A 20,234-nucleotide genomic window follows, 5' to 3' on the forward strand; every position below is an offset into this window, starting at 1 on the left:
GGACATGGGTCATTCTCCGTACAGAAGTCCTAGGTGAAACACTAACACTGCGGCACATTTATTTAAATGCTGTTTATTGAGAAGCCACTGTATGTCAGATTCTGAGTTCCGTGTTGCCGTGGGCGTATTAGCCAAACAAGATAGGATTTTTGCTTTCCTGGAGTTCCAAGGCCAGCGGGGCAGGAGAGAGAGTGTGCTAAGTGGTAAGAGAAACCCACTGGCTCCCAGAAATGAAATGTGACTTGTGTGGGGAAGGATGGCTGACCTCATAGCTCAGGTCCGAGGACGTTCACTTTCTCCTTGGGATCCCACTTGTCACTGCCCTGCCGCACAACCTGGGGGTGGTAGGAGCGGGGGCACTGCCCTCCCCTTTGCAAATCCAGCCCAAGAAAACCACACCTGTCTCTTCTCCTCCGCAGCTCAGCCGATACTAGTTTGCGGTTATGATGGTTGATTTTAGGTGTCAGCTTGACCAGGCTAAGGGATGCCCACATCGCTGGTAAAACATGCTCTCTGGGTGTGTCCATGAGGGTGTCTCCAGGAGGGATGAGCATTTGAATGCGTAGACCCCCTCCCCAGTGTGGGTGGGCACCCGCCAGGCCACTGAGGGCCCCAAGAGCACAAAAAGTGGGGGAAGAATGAATTCATTCTCTCTCTGCTTGAGGTGAGACATCTACCTTTACCTGCCCTCAGGCATCGGTGCCCCTGGTTCTCTGACTGTGGGGCTCAGATAGGGATTTACACCATCAGCTCCCCAGTTCTCAGGCCTTTGGACTAGGACCGAATCACAGCAGCTTGCGTGACTCTCTAGCTCACAGACAGCAGGTAGTGAGACCTCTCGGCCTCTATAGTCACGTGAGCCAGTTCCTATAATAAATCGCTTATATCTACTTACCTATCTATCTAAATATCTATCTATCCATTGGCTCTGTTTCTCTGAAGAGTCCTGACTAATCTCCATAGTGGTGTGGAAGCAGACTTTACTGATTACAAAAGGGAATTAGATCTCTCAAAACCCTGTTTTCTTTGTTTTCACTAGCTGCTAGGTAACGTCGCTGTCAGTGCCTCAAAGCCCCAGGAGAGCCCTGCAGCGTCCCCCAGGGCTTCCCCTCTGCCTCCTTCCTGTCCAGGCTCCAAGCGGCAATGACCATCTTACCCCTCTAGACTCCTTAGAGACTAATCTTAAGAGACAAGGCCCCAAGAAAGGAAGGGGCTCCCTCTCCCTCCCGATAGCCACCTTGCTAGGTATTTCCTGCCCAAGTGTGACTGACCCTGGGAACATCCCCTGTCCCAACAGAAGACTTTCCTTTCCCCCAGGCCTTACCCACTTCCCACCAAGACAATCACACCAGAATTCAGGGGTCCAACACCGGGTCCCTGAAAGTAGCAGGAGGGGTCAGCTTCCTCCTCAGTGTGGAGAAAGGAAGGTCACCTAACCAAGAGAGGAATGGCAGGGGAGGGGCAGGAAACAGGCCCCTCAGGTGTCAGACCCAGAAACACAGCTGTGCTTCCAGACAAGGCCAGTAACAGTGCACCGTGTGATTTCACATCCTCTCCCCCTCCTCGTATTTATTTTAAAATCAAAGTGAATTAAAAATAAGTTAAAAAAAGGAAACAAAAATTAAAATAAAGCAGAACATAAATTAAAATATGCTTCCCTTTTTTCTGGTAAAAATTTCTCAAACATTTCTGAGACCATTGAAAATGCCGTAATTTGTTGCAAAATAGATTTGACTATGTGCCTCAGATGAAGACTGTCCTACCCTCGCATTTCCAGAATTCTCTTTACCCCTTTTCTTAATCCTCACACAGAAATTCCAGCTGATTACAACATGATCTTCCTTGGGGAGCAAAAGCAAAAGCTTCTCTGCTTTCCACCTGAAAGCACAGCTGAAATTAAAAGGGCTGATACGTCAGGTAGGCTGAAAAAAGCCAACCTTCTCTGATGCTCAACAAATCTCCAAGCTTCAGGATTATATTTCCATCATTACAGCTTCCACGAATACTTCTGGGGAAATACTGATATATCAGGTTCCTAATTAGCCTCCTTCCATGGGGCCCTTGATCTTTGGGTGAAGTCAAATATTCCCCAGATGTGCCCATTTCCCAGCTCCTTCCACCATTCTTCTTGGTCCACAGCCGGCCACTGAGGGGTGTATTCAGCCCCCAGGGTGGCCATAGGAATACGCAGTGGGTGTTGGGGGCAGTACTGGTGAGTTCTTAAAGGCGGATAGAATTATATCCTTATGACGGTGGCTAGTCCATCTCAGTACACAGTCATTATGATGTCTTACCCATAGACAGAGTCTGGATATGCATAAATTTTTGCTCCAGCAATTTCAGAGTAAAAAGGCATCTGCCCTAGACCACACACCTCATGTCCTTTCCCAATAGTGGCACCTGGGCAGTGGTTCATCCTGTGTTCACATCTCACCTTACTTAGGACTTACAGCACCTTGCAGTCTCCATCCTCCTGGGGCAGGTGTGGTAACCATGCTTGTTTTCCTGCTCTACCAGCAGGTGCTGATGAAGGGATGAAGAGGGTAGGTCCCCTGGCCAGTTGGCCACAAATTAAAAATCTTTTAACTGTAGTAAAAAAATCTTTTTACTGTAGTTTAAAAAAGGGGGATTATAAAGCATCATATATGGTCTCATTTGTTAAAAAAAAGGGAAACTGAATTTTAAATAAAAAGCGAATATGTGTTCTGATGTGGTTCAAAGCTTTTGTGCAAGTTCTAAATGACTAAAGAGTAGTAAAATAACAGTATAGGAATCTAACTAAAATAACATTAAAATAATGTCTTAGTTCTGGATGCGATAACAAAATACCATAGACTGAGGGGCTTAAACATCATACATTTATTTCTCACAGTTCTAGGCTGGGAAGTCTAAGATCAGGGTGTCAGCCAATTCCATTCCAGGTGAGGGCTCTCTTCCTGGCTTGCAGATGGCCTCCTTCTCTCTGCATCCTCACAGGGCAGAGAGAGAGCTCTGGTGACTCTTCCTATTCTTAGAAGGCCACTAATCCCATCATGGGGGCCCTCCCTCATGACCTCATCTTGAACCTAAGTATCTGCCAAAGGCCCCACCTCCAAACACCATCACATTGAGGGTTAGAGCTTCAACATGTGAATTTTGGGAGGATACAAACATTACAGGAGAAGAAATAGAAGACAACAGATATAAAAGGAAACTGGAGGAGAGTGAAACTGTCTTAGCTGACTGAAACCCACATGTCTGAAAAGGATACAAAATGATAAACAAGCTAATCTTCTCCACTGTACTGCCTCTCCACACCTCCACTCTTCCCCAGTCCATCCAAAAGCTTAGAAATTGGAGGCACCTGGTAATTTGGAGGTTGGGAGGATGGGAGATCGTTTGAAAATTTGTTAAAGAGGGCTCAGATAACGATGTCCTTTCTCTAGTCCATGCAGCCAAGGAGCTGCTCCCTCCTCATCCCCCACAGAAGACTAGACTGTTATTCCCTGGAGAATTAAATCAGAAAGTTTCTGGGCTTGAGTCTAGGCAAAGAGGAATGCATGGAAATGAACAATAAGAGAGAAGACAGAAGAAAATAAGAAGATCAACCCAGGAGGTTTAATGTCTGGTGAATAGATATTCCAAAAGGAGAGAACATTGAAAATGATGGATAAGAAATTATTAAGAAAGGAAGGAAGAATGAAGGGAGGGAGGGAGAGAAGAAAAAATGAACTCTCAGACTTTCATTGTCTTTCTCCAAATCATTGATTTTCTCCAGCAATAACTACCTGTTTCCATATTCCTTATAATTATTAATCCCCCTTTTTAAAAATGCCTAAAACATTGCACACACCCCATTATCACAGAAAGTTTTTATCAGACAGCACCATTCTAACTATTGCTTTAGATGTGTCCCTCAAAAGTTTTGACATATGCTGTTGCCATTGTTTTTCAGTTCTAGTATCTCAGAATTTCCCTATTTTTCTTCTTACCAGGTTATTGGTAATATGTTATTTAGTTTCTAGACATAGGTTTGTTTGTTTTAGATATCCTGTTGTTACTGATTTCTGTTTTTTCTTTTTAATTTTTATTTTATTTATTTATTTTTGGCTGCATTGGGTCTTCCTTGCTGTGCACGGGCTTTCTCTACCTGCAGCGAGCCGGGGCTACTCTTCGATGCGGTGCACGGGCTTCTCATGACAGTGGCTTCTCTTGTTGCGGAGCACGGGCTCTAGGCGGGTGAGCTTCAGTAGTTGTGGCTCATTGGCTCTAGAGCTCAGGCTCAGTAGTTGTGGCGCATGGGCTTAGTTGCTCCATGGCACGTGGGATCTTCTCGGCAGGGCTCGAACCCACGTCCCCTGCATTGGCAGGTGGATTCTTAACCACTGCGCCACCAGGGAAGCCCTCTAACCATTTTTCATAGTAGTCAGAGCACAAGATTTATATGATATTTGTTCTTTGGAATCTAATGAGGTTTCTCTCATGACCTAGTATGTGTTCAGTGTGTATATATTATATGTGTACTTGGGAAAAGTGTGTATTCTCTACTAGGTAACAAATTCTAATTATGTATCTAAGTTAGGCTGAATAGTGGCCCCTAAAGATATCCGTGTCCTAATCCCCAGAACCTGTGAATATTATCTTACATGAAAAAAGGGACTTTGCAGATGTGATTAAGTTAAGGACCTTGAAATGGGGAGTTTATCCTGGATTATCCAGGTGGGCCCTGGATGTCATCACAAGTGTCCTTATGAGAGTGAGATTTGAGTAAAGAAAAGGAGAGGGCAATGATGATGAAAGCAGAGATCACAGTGATGCTGCCACAAGCCAAGGAATGCCAGCAACTCTAGAAAGAAGCTGGAGGAGACAGGGAACTGAATCTTCCCCGGAGTCTCCAGGAGGAACAGGTTAAAGACATCTTGACTTCAACCTCATCAGACTCATTTGGGATCTCTGGACTCCAGAACTGTAACAGAATTCAGTTGTGTTGTTTTATACCACTAAGTTTGTAGTAATTTTACAGCATCTAATAGTTTGGTTCTTACTTGCGTTATTCTGATCTATATCTTTCTTACTTTTAGTCTGCTTGGTTTTTTTATCAATTTCTGAGATAATAATTTTAAAACCTCTAACTCTATGTGTTGATTTATGTATTTATCCCCCCACACTATCAATTGCTTTTTATACTTTGAGGGTATTTTGTTAGCCGCAGATATATTCATGATGATTATATCTTCTTGCTCTATTTATTCCTTTTGTAGGAACATCCCTCTTTTTTCCTTAATATGTTTTCATGCTTTTAATACTATTTTATTGGATATTAAAATTGTCTCCCATGTTAAAAGTTTGGCTACCCTCACTAGAACAAATTTGAGGGAGTATCTACTTCTTTACTCCACTGCCTTCCAATTCAAACTCATACATACATACAAATATACACATACATACACACAAATAGATACAGAAATAAATACATATATGTGTGTGTATGTGTGTATATGTGTATATGTTTATAATAATTCATATGTATACATGAGTTAGTATAAATACAAATGTTTCTTGGCTCAGCCCCTGAGAGGACCTAGAAGTAGTGACACCCTAGTGGCAATGAGCACACCTGGTTCCAACATCCTGGTTTCTAAGTACCATTCTCCAATAAAAGGAAACAGGGCTCTTTACAGGAGTGATTGGGGCCGAGAAAATACCAGATGAGCCTAGAGCACCTCAAGGTGCTAGAAAGTAAGGAAGTACTAAAAAGGATGGTGGCGTATTAAAAAGAACACAAAAGTCAACTTGGAAGAGCTCTCATGGCTAAAGCTGGAATAAATTAAGCAATAAAATAAATAATGATAATGTTGGATTATAATCCAAAAATTAAAATTATACTAATATAAATAACTGAATAAATAAATAGAAGAGAAGGAGCAACTCTTTCTTATAGAAGAATACAAATTAATAAAGATAGAAATGAGGGAAATAGAAAATTGCCGTTAGAATACCACATGGATTAAGGAGAATTACTATGGAATAAAGGATTCTAATTTCCCAAAGGACAGGATTGTCCACCATAACATTTACATTTTCCCAAGGCAATATATTTTGGTTACTGTATCAATCAGGGTCTAAGCAGGCAACAGATGGTATACTCACAATGTGATATTAATGGGACTGAATGAGGGACCATGTACAGAGATGGGGGCGGGTTTAACAAGGGGAAGGCAAAGAATCCTGACCCATGGATCTGAAAGGTCAAGGGGAGGGTGCCACAGGCCAGAGACAGCTAGAGCCCTGGAAGTAGGGTTGCCTGACAGCAGCTGTGAGAAATGCACCCACTGCCATCACTGCGGTGACACAGGCAGGGAACAGGGAAGATACATACCCGACCTCTTACTCTCCTGCCCTCTGATCTCCTGCTGGTGCCTCCCATTGGCCAAACCCAAGGCCAACAGGAAGCCCAAAGGCAGACAGACCACAGAGGCCTGCCTCCTGGGATACACGACAGGGCAAGACGCATAGAGAATGGTTCTAGGAGGACAAATGGAGAATGTTTACATAGATACGGAAAAAAATCATGAAATTTGATTTCATTAAGACATGTATGAGTTGAATTGTGTCCCCCCCAAAAGATACGTTGAAGTCCCACCCCACCCCAGTACCTCAGAATGTAACTTTATTGGGAAATAGGGTCATTGCAGATATAATTAGTTAAGATGTGATCATGATGAAGTAGGGTGGTCCCTTAATCCAACATGACTGGTGTCTTTAAAAGAAAAAGGAGAAGAGACACAGAAACAGACCCACAGGGAGAATGTCACGTGACCACAGAGGCAGCGATGGGAGTGATGTATCGACAAGCTGAGGAGCAACAAAGATTGATGGTGAATACCAGAAGCTAGAAGAGCCAAGGAAGCGTTCTCCCCAAAAGGTTTCAGAGGGCGCATGTCCCTGCCTACACCTTGATTTTGGACTTCTAGCCTCCAGAACTGTGAGACAATACATTTCTGTTATATTTAAGCCACCCAGCTGGCAGTACTTTGTGACGGCAGCCCCAGTTAAAATACAGTGTGTTTACATGAATCAGGAAAGAAATCATGATTTTTAATTTTGGTCACATAGAAAACTTTTCATCTAGTGAAACCCACAATTCTCCTGATAGTCTTTATATTTCAGTCTTGGGACAGCAGCCTTTGAAAAAAATAATTTCAAAGACTTCAAGGATGTATTTTGAAAGCATATTATCATCTAGGTTTTGCATGTACATCATCAATATTGTGCAGTGAGAATTAATATTCATATTAATCTCTGTTAGAGAATCCTTTGCTTCATATAGCAAATTATACTTCACATACTTCATTTACTTGTGCAGGAAATGGACCGAACAACACATCTAAAACATCAACAGCTAAGTTTAGGATAGAACGGCTTTTTATGTTCACTCACATTTAACCAGAAAAATGTAAATTTTAAAACGATTGCCCACGAAGTTAATAACTATTATTATATCACGGCTATCCTCACTCTTTATTTGATGAGGTGTTGCTTTTACCATCCCAAGCATCTTATGATGTCTGATAGCATAGCTGGAGAGAGGATGGGGCCAACCACAGGCTGCATCTGCTATATATGGGAAATAATCAGAGTAACAAACTATCAACCTAGAGCAGGACCAAATACGTTTTTGAGATTTCTCAGTAGATTGCCACCTGCTGGTTGGAAGATCACATCTCTGTATGAAGTTTTTCCTCTTACTACACAGATGAAAAATAAAACAAGTGTGGCTGGGGCCATAGTAATGCATTTGAAACAGCAGTGGGCTATGAGTCAGACGTCTCACAAGGGCGTCCCAACTCTGTCTCTGCAGAACTACTTGACCATGAACAAATCATGAAGTCTCTGTTGACTTTCATTTCTTCAGGTAGAAAATAAAGGTCTAGTGCTACTTCTGCTCTGGGACCATTCTGGGAGGGTTTCTCTGTCAGAGATCAATGAATTAACGTCCATTATTAAATAATTTTAATGAATAAGATTATATCTAAATCCCTGATCTGTAAATACACTAGCCTTCAATTGTGATACATGAGAAAATCAGGGAATTATGATGTGTGTGGATTTTCAGATACTTAAGAGATGGTTCAGACTGACCAACAGACCGTGCTCTGAGCGTAGGGTCACTGAGGTCGCCTTGTTGAGGACATCTGTGAGTTTGTCCAGGAGATTCCCCTCCTTTACCTTGGGGGTTCCCAGTTCCCCCTGCCTTTAGGAACAGTCTGTCAACTGGTTAGCCTGCTTTTCTAAGATCACTTTCATATCACCTTTAAGAGTTGAGCTCAGAAAACAATAACAGAAGCACTCTTGCTTTTTTTTTTTTTTTTTGGGTCTCAATATCCTTGGCTTTCTCTTCTTCCACCTGAATTAATTGTACCAGAATTAATTCTGTAACCAGAAGCATATTAGGGGGGCCTTCAGGCTTCTCAAGCAGCCTGAAGCTTGCTAACAGAGACTGTAAGTGGATGCAACGAGCATCTATTAGATTTCCTCTCACATTACTGTACTTCAAAGCCCCTTCCTCCACTGCCTTTGTAAAAGTGTCTCCCCTGCACATTGAAAGGTCATTGCATCAGTTTTCATAACCGTCAGTTATAATGGTTTGGGCAGCAAGAGAAAAACAACTCAAGCCAAAATGTGTGCAGCAAAATAAGGAATTTGTTGGCTCACATAGGAGAATGTAGAACTGGCTTTGGACAAGGTTATCCACAGGGAATACACAGACGCACTCCTCTCTCCCCCGGCCATTTCCAGCCACCACTTGAAAGCTCTCAAGTCATTCCCATAAAGGAAGGAGCTCAAAACCTTACGCTTTTAGGTACTCAATAGTTATGCGCCCTTTTCTAAACTTGTCTTGGGTATCCAGGATCTAAATACACCTTGTGTCTGAAAGTTACTCATAGAGCACTTCCCTGGTTTAGCTTTTTGGATCTTGGCCAGCTTCTCACTTCTGTCAGAGTAATCTATCTTTGCTCACACATTAGCAGACCTAGCTTCAGATGTTACCAATTGTGACCAAGGTTATACTGAACTCTGTGTACTGAAAACTAATATTATTAGGAGGGGAAAGAAAAGTATAACAAAAGGAAGGCTAGCAGCTCCTAGCCTTATTCTCATCCATGCTAAGAATTGTATTCCAGGGGGCGGGGTGTGGGATGAATTGGGATTGACATATATACACTACTATGTATCAAATGGATAACTAAGAAGAACCTGCTGTATAGCACACGGAACTCCACTTCGCTGTATAGTAGAAACTAACACTACATTGTATGTGTTGTGTATGAGCTGTTTTTTTTAATTAAAAAAAAAATTGTATTCAAGATACCAAAAAAAAAACCAAAGACTCAATAAACACCAGAGCAGAGAATGGGAATAGGAGGCAATATCTATTCATTTTGTTCTCTGATCCCAAAATATCCTGAAAATAATTTTAAATATGTATTTTTGAGTTTTAAATATACATGTACCTACATATATATATATATATATATATATACACACATATCTCTACATTTTTACATACAGAGATAGAGAAAATTCTGTAATACATGGAACCAGAACGTGTCAGACATAGAATATGTCACCAAAGTTCCCTTGAACTATTCCCATTCCTTTGTGATGTTATGTTGCTTAAGATGTTAATGGGATAACTCAAAATAATGCTATAGGTACCTCCCACCCTAATACAGTAGCAACTTAATTACTTCCATGATGTTGCTATATAATTTATAAAAGCACTTTTGCTTCTTAGAGCTGCCTACTTTCTTAAATATTAGTTATTTCTAGTAAATTTTTAAATTATTTATTACATATTTAATGTTACACAATCTAAGAAAACTGGTACTCAAAACATCTATAATTTCACCACCCTACAATGAATATAAATTCTAGTCATTTTATTTGAATAATTTCTCCCATATCATAGATAATATACAATTTTATAATCCTATTTTTTCACTTATTATAGCATATATTCCACACTGCTACAAAGTCTTGACATCATTGTTTTCAGTGGCTGCCTGTTACATGTCATATAGCTACTTTCTGCTTTTCACTATAATAAATATACTGGGAGGAGAATTTTCATGAATATCGCCTTTTCTCTATATTTTAGATTACCCCAAGATAATAGCACAAAGTCTATTAGTCAAGATATTAGCACAAAGAATATAAATATTTTCATGGTTCTTGAAGATATCAAATCTTCTCCAGAAAGAGTGAATTTTATTCCTTTTTAACAGTAGTCAGCAGACTCATTGGATAAGACAAAAGCACTAAGGGGAGGGTTGCAGAACAAGATTCTGTCAGCCAATAAGGCTCTTTTCTTAATGTGACTCAAATTCTAGGTTTTGAAAATATTTTCATTTTATTAAAAATAATAAAACATGTATTAGGTGTTTAAAAAACTCTTTTTTATTGAAGTGTAGTTGATTTACAATGTTGTGTTAATTACTGCTGTACAGCAAAGTGATTCAGTTATACACATGTATACATTCTTTTTTTAAATTCTTTTCCATTATGATTTATCATAGGATGTTGAATATAGTTCTCTGTGCTGTACAGTAGAACCTTGTTGTCTATCCATTCTATATATAACACTTTACATCTACTAACCCCAAACTCCCACTCCATCTCTCCCCCAACCCGTTCCCCCCGGCAACCACCAGTGTGTTCTCTATGTCCGTGATTCTGTTTCTGTTTCATAGGTAGGGTCATTTGTGTCATATTTGAGATTACACATATAAGTGATATCATATGGTATTTGTCTTTCTCTTTCTGATTTACTGCACTTAGTATGATAATCTCTAGGTCCATCCGTATTGTTGCAAATAGAATGATTTTGTTCGTTTTAGGGCTGAGTAGTATTCCATTGTATATATATACCACATCTTCTTTATCCATTCATCTGTTGATGGACATTTAGGTTGTTTCCATGTCTTGGCTATTGTGAATAGTGCTGCTATGAACACAGGGGTGCATTTATCTTTTTGAACTATAGTTTTGTCTGGATATATGCCCAGGAATGGGATTGCTGAATCATATGGTAATTTTATTTTTAGTTTTTTGAGGAACCTCCATACTGTCTTCCACAGTGGCTGCACCAAGTTACATTCCCACCAACGTTGTAGGAGGGTTCCCTTTTCTCCACCCCCTCTCCAGCACGTTATTTGTTGACTTTTTAATGACGGCCATTCTGAGTGGTGAGAGCTGGTACCTCATAATTTTGATTTGCATTTCTCTAATAATTAGCGATATTGAGCATATTTTCATGTCCCTGTTGCCCATCTGTATGTGTTCTTTGGAGAAATGTCTGTTTAGGTCTATCTGCCCATTTTTCAATTGGATTGTTTGCTTTTATTGTTGTTGAGTTGTATGAGCTGTTTGTATATTTTGGAAATTAAGCCCTTGTGGGTTGCATCATTTGCAGGTATTTTCTCCCAGTCCATAGGTTGTCTTTTTGTTTTGTTTATGGTTTCCTTTGTTGTTCAAAAGCTTGTAAGTTTGATTAGGTCCCATTTGTTTATTTTTGTTTTTATTTCTATTGCCTCAGGAGGCTGATATTAGGTGTTGGTGTTTTTTTTTTTTTAATTCAGAGAAATATTAAGGGAAAACAAGCAAGCAAAATTAGACCACAATTGACCTGCTCAGATTCCTCTTGTTGACATATTTTAATAAAAGTAATATAGGTGTTCAGTTAGAAAATGCAAAACTGCATTTTAAAAACACACACAGGGATGAGCATGGACTGATTTTCGTTTTGTTTTGTAACAAAAGAGGAAGCAAAGTGTCTGCTACAAAGGCAAGGAGGTGGGTAGATTTGGTGGGGAAAATCCAGGCTGTTCTCTTGGGATCATGTCTATTTTATCAACTGGAGTCAAGGTCATCAGCTGAGAGGGTGGACCAGTGAGGAGGTGCTAGAATTTCAGGAAAGGACAGAAGATGTGGTCTTCTCCTTCTCATTGACATTGCTAAGCTTGGGGAGAAGGGAAGTAAAGACACGGGGCAGAGGTGATGGATTTGAATAAAGTAATGAGCTACATCCAAATGCTTGCTAAATGATGAAACCACACGATGCTTGGCTTTAGTTCCTCCTGGGTCCCCCTCACCGCCTCCCTTGGTGTGTTTCTCCCCTCCTTCCCTCCATGTAGGCCCTACACAGAGCTCGTATCAACTAACACACAGCAATGCATTCGATGAAAAAGCTCAAGGGCTATTTATGGTTTAATCAGACACTTGCTTTTTGGCCAATAAAATCTAGACACAAAGGTCTCAGATCTCTAAGGGTGAAAATTGAAAACACTAATAGATAGTGAGGAACAAATCTGGGTCAGAATACCTAGCACAGATTAATATGTTTATTAAATGAATCAAAATATGAAGATGTCAGTCCCAGAACAGGGCCCAGACTGGTGAGTTGTGATGGACGTAAGTGCTGGGAAGATCAGTGGATCCTTAGAGGAGCTGCTTGAAGGTTCTTCAAAGCCATCTTGAACTTGGACTAGTATCTGTTCATTACTTACATGGTAAAAATCCTGAGGGAATAAAGCTCGCTTTTATAGATTCTCCCCCTTTTTCTCCCCAGGCACCAATATAGTGTTAGGCAATCTTTGAGAAAATATTGACAAAATGACCAAGCGTATGGTCAGTGGACCAGCCAGACAAGCTGACACCAACATCAAAGGAAGGGCAGAAGGGATGGGAAGCCCGTGAGTCAATGTGTGCACATCTCTCAGAACGACGACCCTCCACATCCTCTGAATCTATCCGCTTTCCCAAACACCTCAACCCAGAGAAGCTGTCACGGGGTAGCCCTCGAATAGAAAAGGCTTGCGCTGCTATTTCCCCTGGAATCTGGGCTGCAGGCAGCTTCCGCATTAGATAACTCATTATGATCAAAGAGTGAGAAAACCTGTTTCCTGGCCTCCTGCACCTGGGAAGGAAGAAGCGCGCCACCACCCACCTCCTGCCCCGCCCCGCCCCGCCCCGCCCCAGACCCGCCCCAGGAGGCGTGCGTGGTGCAAGGTGCCCTGGCTGCACACGTAGACCTGGCCTGCCTGCTGCCTGCTTTGTGGGGGTGTTGTACTGCTGGGTCCAGCCAGCGAGAGGCTCGGGGGTATCCGGGAATGGTCCCCAGAAGGAATCTGGTCCTCACCTGTACAGGGAGAAGAGAAGGGAGCGGGAACTCCATAATCTTAGTACCTTACAACGATGTGCCCAGAAATAAGACTGGAGGGACATATTCCCAAGTATAAATGGTTATCTTTGCCTGATGGGGTTACCAGTGATATTACCAGTGACAGCTAATACCTTATTTTTGCTTACATTGGTTTTCTAAATTTTCTACAGTGAAAATGTATTGGATTTAAAAGGGGGTAAAGGGTGAGAAATGTTCTTTAAACATCTCCCACTTCATGCACTGGGGAACACTAGCTCAGTTGATCCTCACACAACAATTTCCTAAGATCGGGAAGCCCACAGCACCACCCTCAGTTTGCAGGTGAAGAAACTAAGGCCACGACTGGACATGATTCTGCACTGGGTTATAGTTATCCCAAGTGGATTGATGCCGTAGGCAAGCCCTCTTGATGACACTTGGTCCACCTGGCTGGTACAGCCACCCACTCCCCTGAAGCCCTCTCACATGCTCCAGCCCCGGGGCCTGCTGAAGGCTGCTGCTCAGCATTCAGTCAATGGCTACTGGACCAGCGAAGGCAGAAGCCTTTATTCTGAGACTCCGGATCTGTACCCAAGTCAGCAAGAAGCAGCAGGGTGGCCCGTGCTCTCCTGCTATGGCCTGTCTTTGAAGAGAGGGATCTTAGAGCCGAGAAGAGGTTAACTACTTTGCCCAGGATCACACAGCTCTTAAGTGGCCCAGCTGTTATGTAAACCTGACATTCTGACTGTAGAGATCTCACATGTAACCACTAGATTACAGCCCCTCAGTAAAAGAGTCAAGATTCATTCAAAACCATATGGGTGAGGGACTCTCAGCTGGCATACCACCAGGGCTGGGGACACCTCTTGGCTCTCGCCCTGCACTGGCCAATGTGAGTCAGAAGCACTGGAGATGAGGGAATTCCCTGGCGGTCCAGTGGTTAAGACTTGGCACTTTCACTGCCGAAGGCCAGGGTTCAATCCCTGGTTGGGGAACTAAGATCCCACAAGCCATGCAAAAGCGTGGCCAAAAAAAAAAAAAAAAAAGAATCACTGGAGATGAGTGGGAGTTACATCTGAAAGAATTAATCAGATATGTTGAGGAAAATGGGGGCCAGCTACTCACTGTTGGAGAGGGAGGTACAAATCTGGGAAAGGAAAGACTAGAGTAACTAACTCGTGTAATGTTGGATTGTAATTGGAGGCATTGGCATGAACACAGGGTTTCCAGAATACATAGGTATAGATAATGTATGTATGTGTATATATAGCTCTACCCATAGAGAGGACATGGAAATGATGACACCCTGGTAGCACCGAGCACTTTCAATGCCTAAATCTTGATTTCTAAGTACCATTCTCAGCTAAAACTAACTAGGGCTTCTTGCAGAAATGGATGACTCCAAGGCTGGGGCAGCAAAAGTATCAGACGTGCTTGGATTTCTTGTGTGAGGAATAAGGAAGTTCTCCAAGGATGATGGAGACTGTCAAAAGTCACAGGGGCTCGAAAAGGATCTCACTGGCCAAATCTGAGCCAGCTGAAGCACCATAGTAAGTGTAATAGTAATAGCAGTAGTACCAGTAATGGATGATAAATCGTTCAATAAAACAGGAAGCCATGAATCCATACAGACATAGATAAATAAGAAGAGAAAGCTCTACCTTGTAGTAGGATGCCAACGAATATGTATAGAAGGAATGGTAGCATATATAATTAATTACCAACCATCTTAATAATGATCGGGTCAGGTGAAAAGCACCCCTAGATGCCAGAATTAATGGATAAAGGTTTAATGAGGGATTAGATATTTACACAGTCTTAAACTATCTTGCCACAAAATACTTATTAACATTGTAATGAATACTTATCAATACTTATTAATATCCCACCACAGATTTCTTATTAACTTTACTGTGGAGAAACCCGACAGACACCATCTTAACCAAGTGAGAAAAATTAACATCACCAATAATAGGTTAAATCAATATCACGTACCTGCTGATAATACGTACTGAGAACACAGAGTCGTTTCTGAGACATTCCTGTGATACACCTGAATGTAATCATGAGAAAACATTTTGAGGGACATTCTTCAAAGTAATTAGCTTGAACACTTCAAAAATGTCAAGATCATGGAAGATAAGAGAAGACTAAATAACTGGTCCCGGACTGAAGACGACTAAACAGACATGCCAACTTCATACAATGCATGATTCTGGACATATAAAGGACATCATGGGGACAATCAGTGAAATTTGAACGGGGACCTGGGATCCCCATTGAAGATTGTACAATATCAGTGTTAATTTCCTGATTTGGATGGGTGTCCTGCGGCTATGTAGGGAAAGTTCTTGTTACACATTGAAGTATTTACAGGTGTAACAGAGCATCATACCTTTTGCAACTTAATTTCAAAGGGTTGAGAAGAAATAATATGTGTATATGTAGAGAGAGAGAGACGGAAAATATGGTGGAATATTAACAAATGGTGAATCTGGGGAAGGGTATATAGGACTTATGTGTACTATTCTTGAAACTGAAATTTTTCTGTGTTTAAAATTATTTCAAAGTAAAACCTACCCCCAAAAGTATATGATACTAAGTCACTCTAAAAATATTAAATCATCAATTCATCATCATTCTTACAGCTGGGGAAAAATTCCATCTGAGTAAATTGCAATGATTAGTGGAAGCATTACATGGCCTTTTATATATATATAAAATTATGTATTTTAATTTTATATATAAAATTATTTAAATTAAATATATATAATTTTATATATATAATTATTTAACTTATAATAATTTACTCATAGAAGGCCTAAGTTTAAAATTAAGGTGTAAGTAGGCTTATAACCAAAGCATATTCATAAATAATCATTTATTTTCTTGAGCACTATATTACACATTTTCCCCTCTCTCCAGCAGAGAGATATATAATTTAGAGTGTGTTCCGATAGGTGTAGGTCAGATGAAAATAGTTGATATTACTGTGAAAATAGGAAAAGGATATCAACCCTTACATTTCTAACAATTTAAACAAGTGAAAAGCAACTCTTCAAAACAGAATAATAGGCTATCACATTCTGGTATATTATCTTTTTTGTCTAATAGGAAAAGGAAGGCAGATGGGAAATTTACTAAGAGTCAAACTCGTTCAAATCAAGCACAACTCAAAGTGCTTCATTTGAGATTGCTGAGTTTCAAAAGTTTGTATAGGCTTTCTAGAGACATGCTGATGAATAAATTTTCCAGGTGTTTCCAGAGAACTGGTAGATGTGGCTGCAATAAAAATACCCATGAACATACTCAGACTTTTTTTTTTTTTTGGACAAGACAGTTGACCTATATTTTCCTGCATCCTACAAAATGCAACAGCGTCATGGAGGAGTGTAGAATTAAAGGATGCTCCAGAAATATCGAGTTACCCCAAATAAAAGAGATAGCCCACTACTGATCACAGGTGACATCCTAGACTACATTATATTCATCATTTATCGAATTCCAACCACTTTATTTGCCATCCCTTTAAGAACTCTAAGACATGAGGTGTGAATATTCCTTATTCCGCACGATTGAAGTCCAAGTTTCCAAATCATCAAACTCTCTCACCCCTGAGTTTCTCAGCCTAAAAGTTACATCCAGTCCAGAAGCCAGGTGACCTGAATTCATTTCCTGGCCTCAGTAAACAAGTTGCTAAATGTCTTCTCACTTCCTCATCTCTAAAATGTCTTTACGTACAATGCTGTGACAATAAATGAAACCTTTAAAAGTGCAATTCAGATTCAACTAATATCTACTGAGGTGTCCACCCTGAGCTAGGCACTCTGTTACATCTTTTACCTATATTTTTTTCCATTTAATCCTCACAATAATGCAATTAAGTAGAGAGCTGAATCCTAAGATGAAAAACAGAGGGCCAGAAAAGTTAAATGACTCTTCTCAGGTAGCACAACCAGCCATAGGCAAACCTAGACTTCAAATTCCGATTCAATACTCTTTCCATCTTATTATTTCTATCTTTGTATAGTCAAGATGCTATTAATTACAGTAATAAGATTTTCCAATAGAATGAAATTTGGGGGAACCACCAATAAACTATATTAGAGAAAGTAAAAGAAACTGCAAAGATCATTTGCAAAGTCTGGGTCTGAACTAAACTTTTGAGCACTTACAGCCCAAGGTCAAGGTGCTATGACACTGAACTTTCCAGGGAGGCCCAAACATAATTTCTTTCTGGATTTCTCTTTTGAAAGAAACAAAGAACTTATTCATTTAGGATTCAAGAAGAACAGAGGTATATGAGAAGTGAATATCTGGCTGTCAGTGGAAGACTCAGAAATAGGGAGAAATGAATTCCTGGGCCAGACACACACATTCTTAGATAATATCAAGCAGGTGAGCAAGTTTACCACCTGCTAGAAATTGCACGGTCCAAGATCCCTCAGAATGTATTTATAGCTGCTCTGTCACGAAGGCGCCAACATCTGATCTGTTCTTTCCAAAATAGGTTTTAAAAAATTCAAAAGGAAAAAGGCAAGAGCCTGTAAACAATGTCTTCTGCAGCTGATTGTAAGACAGGACAGTGGGTTGCAAAGTCTGAGCAGACTTTCAGTCTGAGGAAAGAGAAGGGCTCTTAAGGCAGTGGGGGGCTGCAGAAAGGAGCCCAGCTGCTCCTTTCGGCTTCTTGGCTACCATGACTTGAAGAGGAGAAACCACTGTTGACCCACCTCGTTTGGAAGGAAGACAGCCCGGTGAGCACTGGTTCCTAGGTGGGTGTTTCATGCTTACCACACACCATGCTCCTGGAAGGCGTGTGACCAAAAAAGAAAGAAAGAAGGCACTAGGAGTCCTAATTTTCTGACGCCCCCAGGTGCTTTTCAACTCCTTTCTAGAAGAAAGAAGTTCTGTCTATGGGAGACTAGTCTATGGGCGGTAGAGGTTTTATCAAAGAAGGGCTGAAGTCTTAATTCATGATTGATAAACCCTAGATTGGAGTCACCACAGAACTACAGTGCCACGCTCTCTCATCTAAGACTCAGAAATCCGAAAAGCTCTGAAAATACCAAGTTCTTTTTTGCAACTCCTTTGACAAGCAAAACCTGGCCTGATTTCTCCTAATGACAAAACCTGACCTGGGTTTATGGAAGGGCACAGCCACAAGCCCAGAGGAGATTATGAAATATTTAGTATATGCATCATATTATCTTTCCAGCATCTGAAAAATTATGAATTCCGAGAATACCTAGCTCCAAGTATTTTTGGTGATGGGTCATGGGCCTGTATTATATATTTTTATGAGTCCTTTTTGCTTTCTTCTCTTGTTCTAAATGTGGGTTGATCCATCTCTTACACAGTATAATCGACTAGGTGTCTTCAGAAGTAGGGATACATTCACAGAAAATGCACAACGTGCCGTACTATGTATGCTGGCTCGCAGAGTCTGCCAGCAAACTCTGGAAGAGCTGAATGCACAGGCTGAGCTTCCCACAGCAAGGAACTATCACCGTGGGGAGGCAGATGTCAGAATTATGCGCAGAGAACCTAGGACAGCCTCACGGGGAAATCACCCAAGAAGCTTAAAAAATACTGCCTTAAAGTTGATCCACTTCATGGACAACCAACGACCTTTCCTCTCTCAACAACCACATTTAAATTTTTAATTTGTTGGTCCCACGCATTAAAAATGTAATTTAAATCCTGGTGAGCTTTAGAAATTCAGCACTGGATATGCCCACACAATCCCAAATTCTCAAAACTTTTTGTCAGTGAAAAGCATACCAAACACAAACAAACAAACTTAATCATACATACTACTCATTCCCTTTCCTACTTCTCTTTTGATGCAGTTGTTTTTCTTTCAAACACACTGTGAACGAATGGACACCTGACAATAATTTCTTCTGGATGACACTCAGGATAAAAACTCAGATATCTGCTTAGAAAAGACTCTTAAGAAGAGCTGCTCAAACCCACAGACGGGGCCTCTGGATCACAAAATGCTCTGCCTTTTTTAAGGATCTGATAATCAAATATTTTCTTGTCCTATATGGCAAGGTAACTAGTTCTAAAGCTAACACTCTTTAGTGGAATGTAGATTACAAGTATCTATACTCAAGTGAATAACTACAACTTTTAAGTCGTGCTCTATCTAGCCTCTCGTGTGTATTTGGGAACCAAATTAAAGGGTCATCTGCTTGGAGTTTTTGAGATCTAGAGTAGATTAGGAATAATGTCTGCCCCAGACCACCACTGTTTAGATGAGAATTTTTAGCCCAGAGTTTTGTCACTCTTTGAAGTCAGAATGTCTGATTTCTAACTTGTGTGCTTGTAGATTTGGGGTTAAAAACACACCCCAAAAATGCGGAGTCTCAGGTCCCACCCAGCCCTACTGAGTCAGAAGCCACATTGTAACAAGATCAAAACCAGACTAAACGTCATGGATTTGAATGACTTGCTGGGCAGTGTTCTCATTACCTAGATTTATATCCTGAAAACATGACACAGAAATATGACCTGATTTTGAGAGCAGACATCACACATATTATTTTCAAATGACAAGTTTCTCGATAGGTTCAAAATGCACTGAAGAAAAACAAACATAAAGGTTGTAAATAGCCTAAATTTGGACTTTTAAAAAATATAATTCATAATAAAGTAGGTGCTTTACACAAAATGCCCAAGCTGCCAAAATCCAGAAACAGTAACCCTTTGGGCTATTTATTACACCAAAGCTTTTTTATTCTCATTTTTAAGTTACTAACCACTAATTCTCTGACAAGTTCAGTTGTATCCCAGCTGCCCAGCTGGAAATGCTTTTACCTATGCGGCATTTAAAAGTGAAAATTATACTTTCATTGTATACTTTCAGTCTGGAAATTTTCTCCTCCACTCCCCAAAAGAACTCCTAGTAAGTAAATGAACTTTTTTTTATTTTATTGAAATATCGTTGATTTACAATGTTGTGTTAATTACTCCTGTACAGCAGTGATTCAATTATACATATATATACATTCTTTTTTAAAAAATATTCTTTTCGCTTATGGTTTAT

Source organism: Lagenorhynchus albirostris, chromosome 1, assembly GCF_949774975.1.
Source record: "Lagenorhynchus albirostris chromosome 1, mLagAlb1.1, whole genome shotgun sequence".
Taxonomy (NCBI): Eukaryota; Metazoa; Chordata; class Mammalia; order Artiodactyla; family Delphinidae; genus Lagenorhynchus; species Lagenorhynchus albirostris.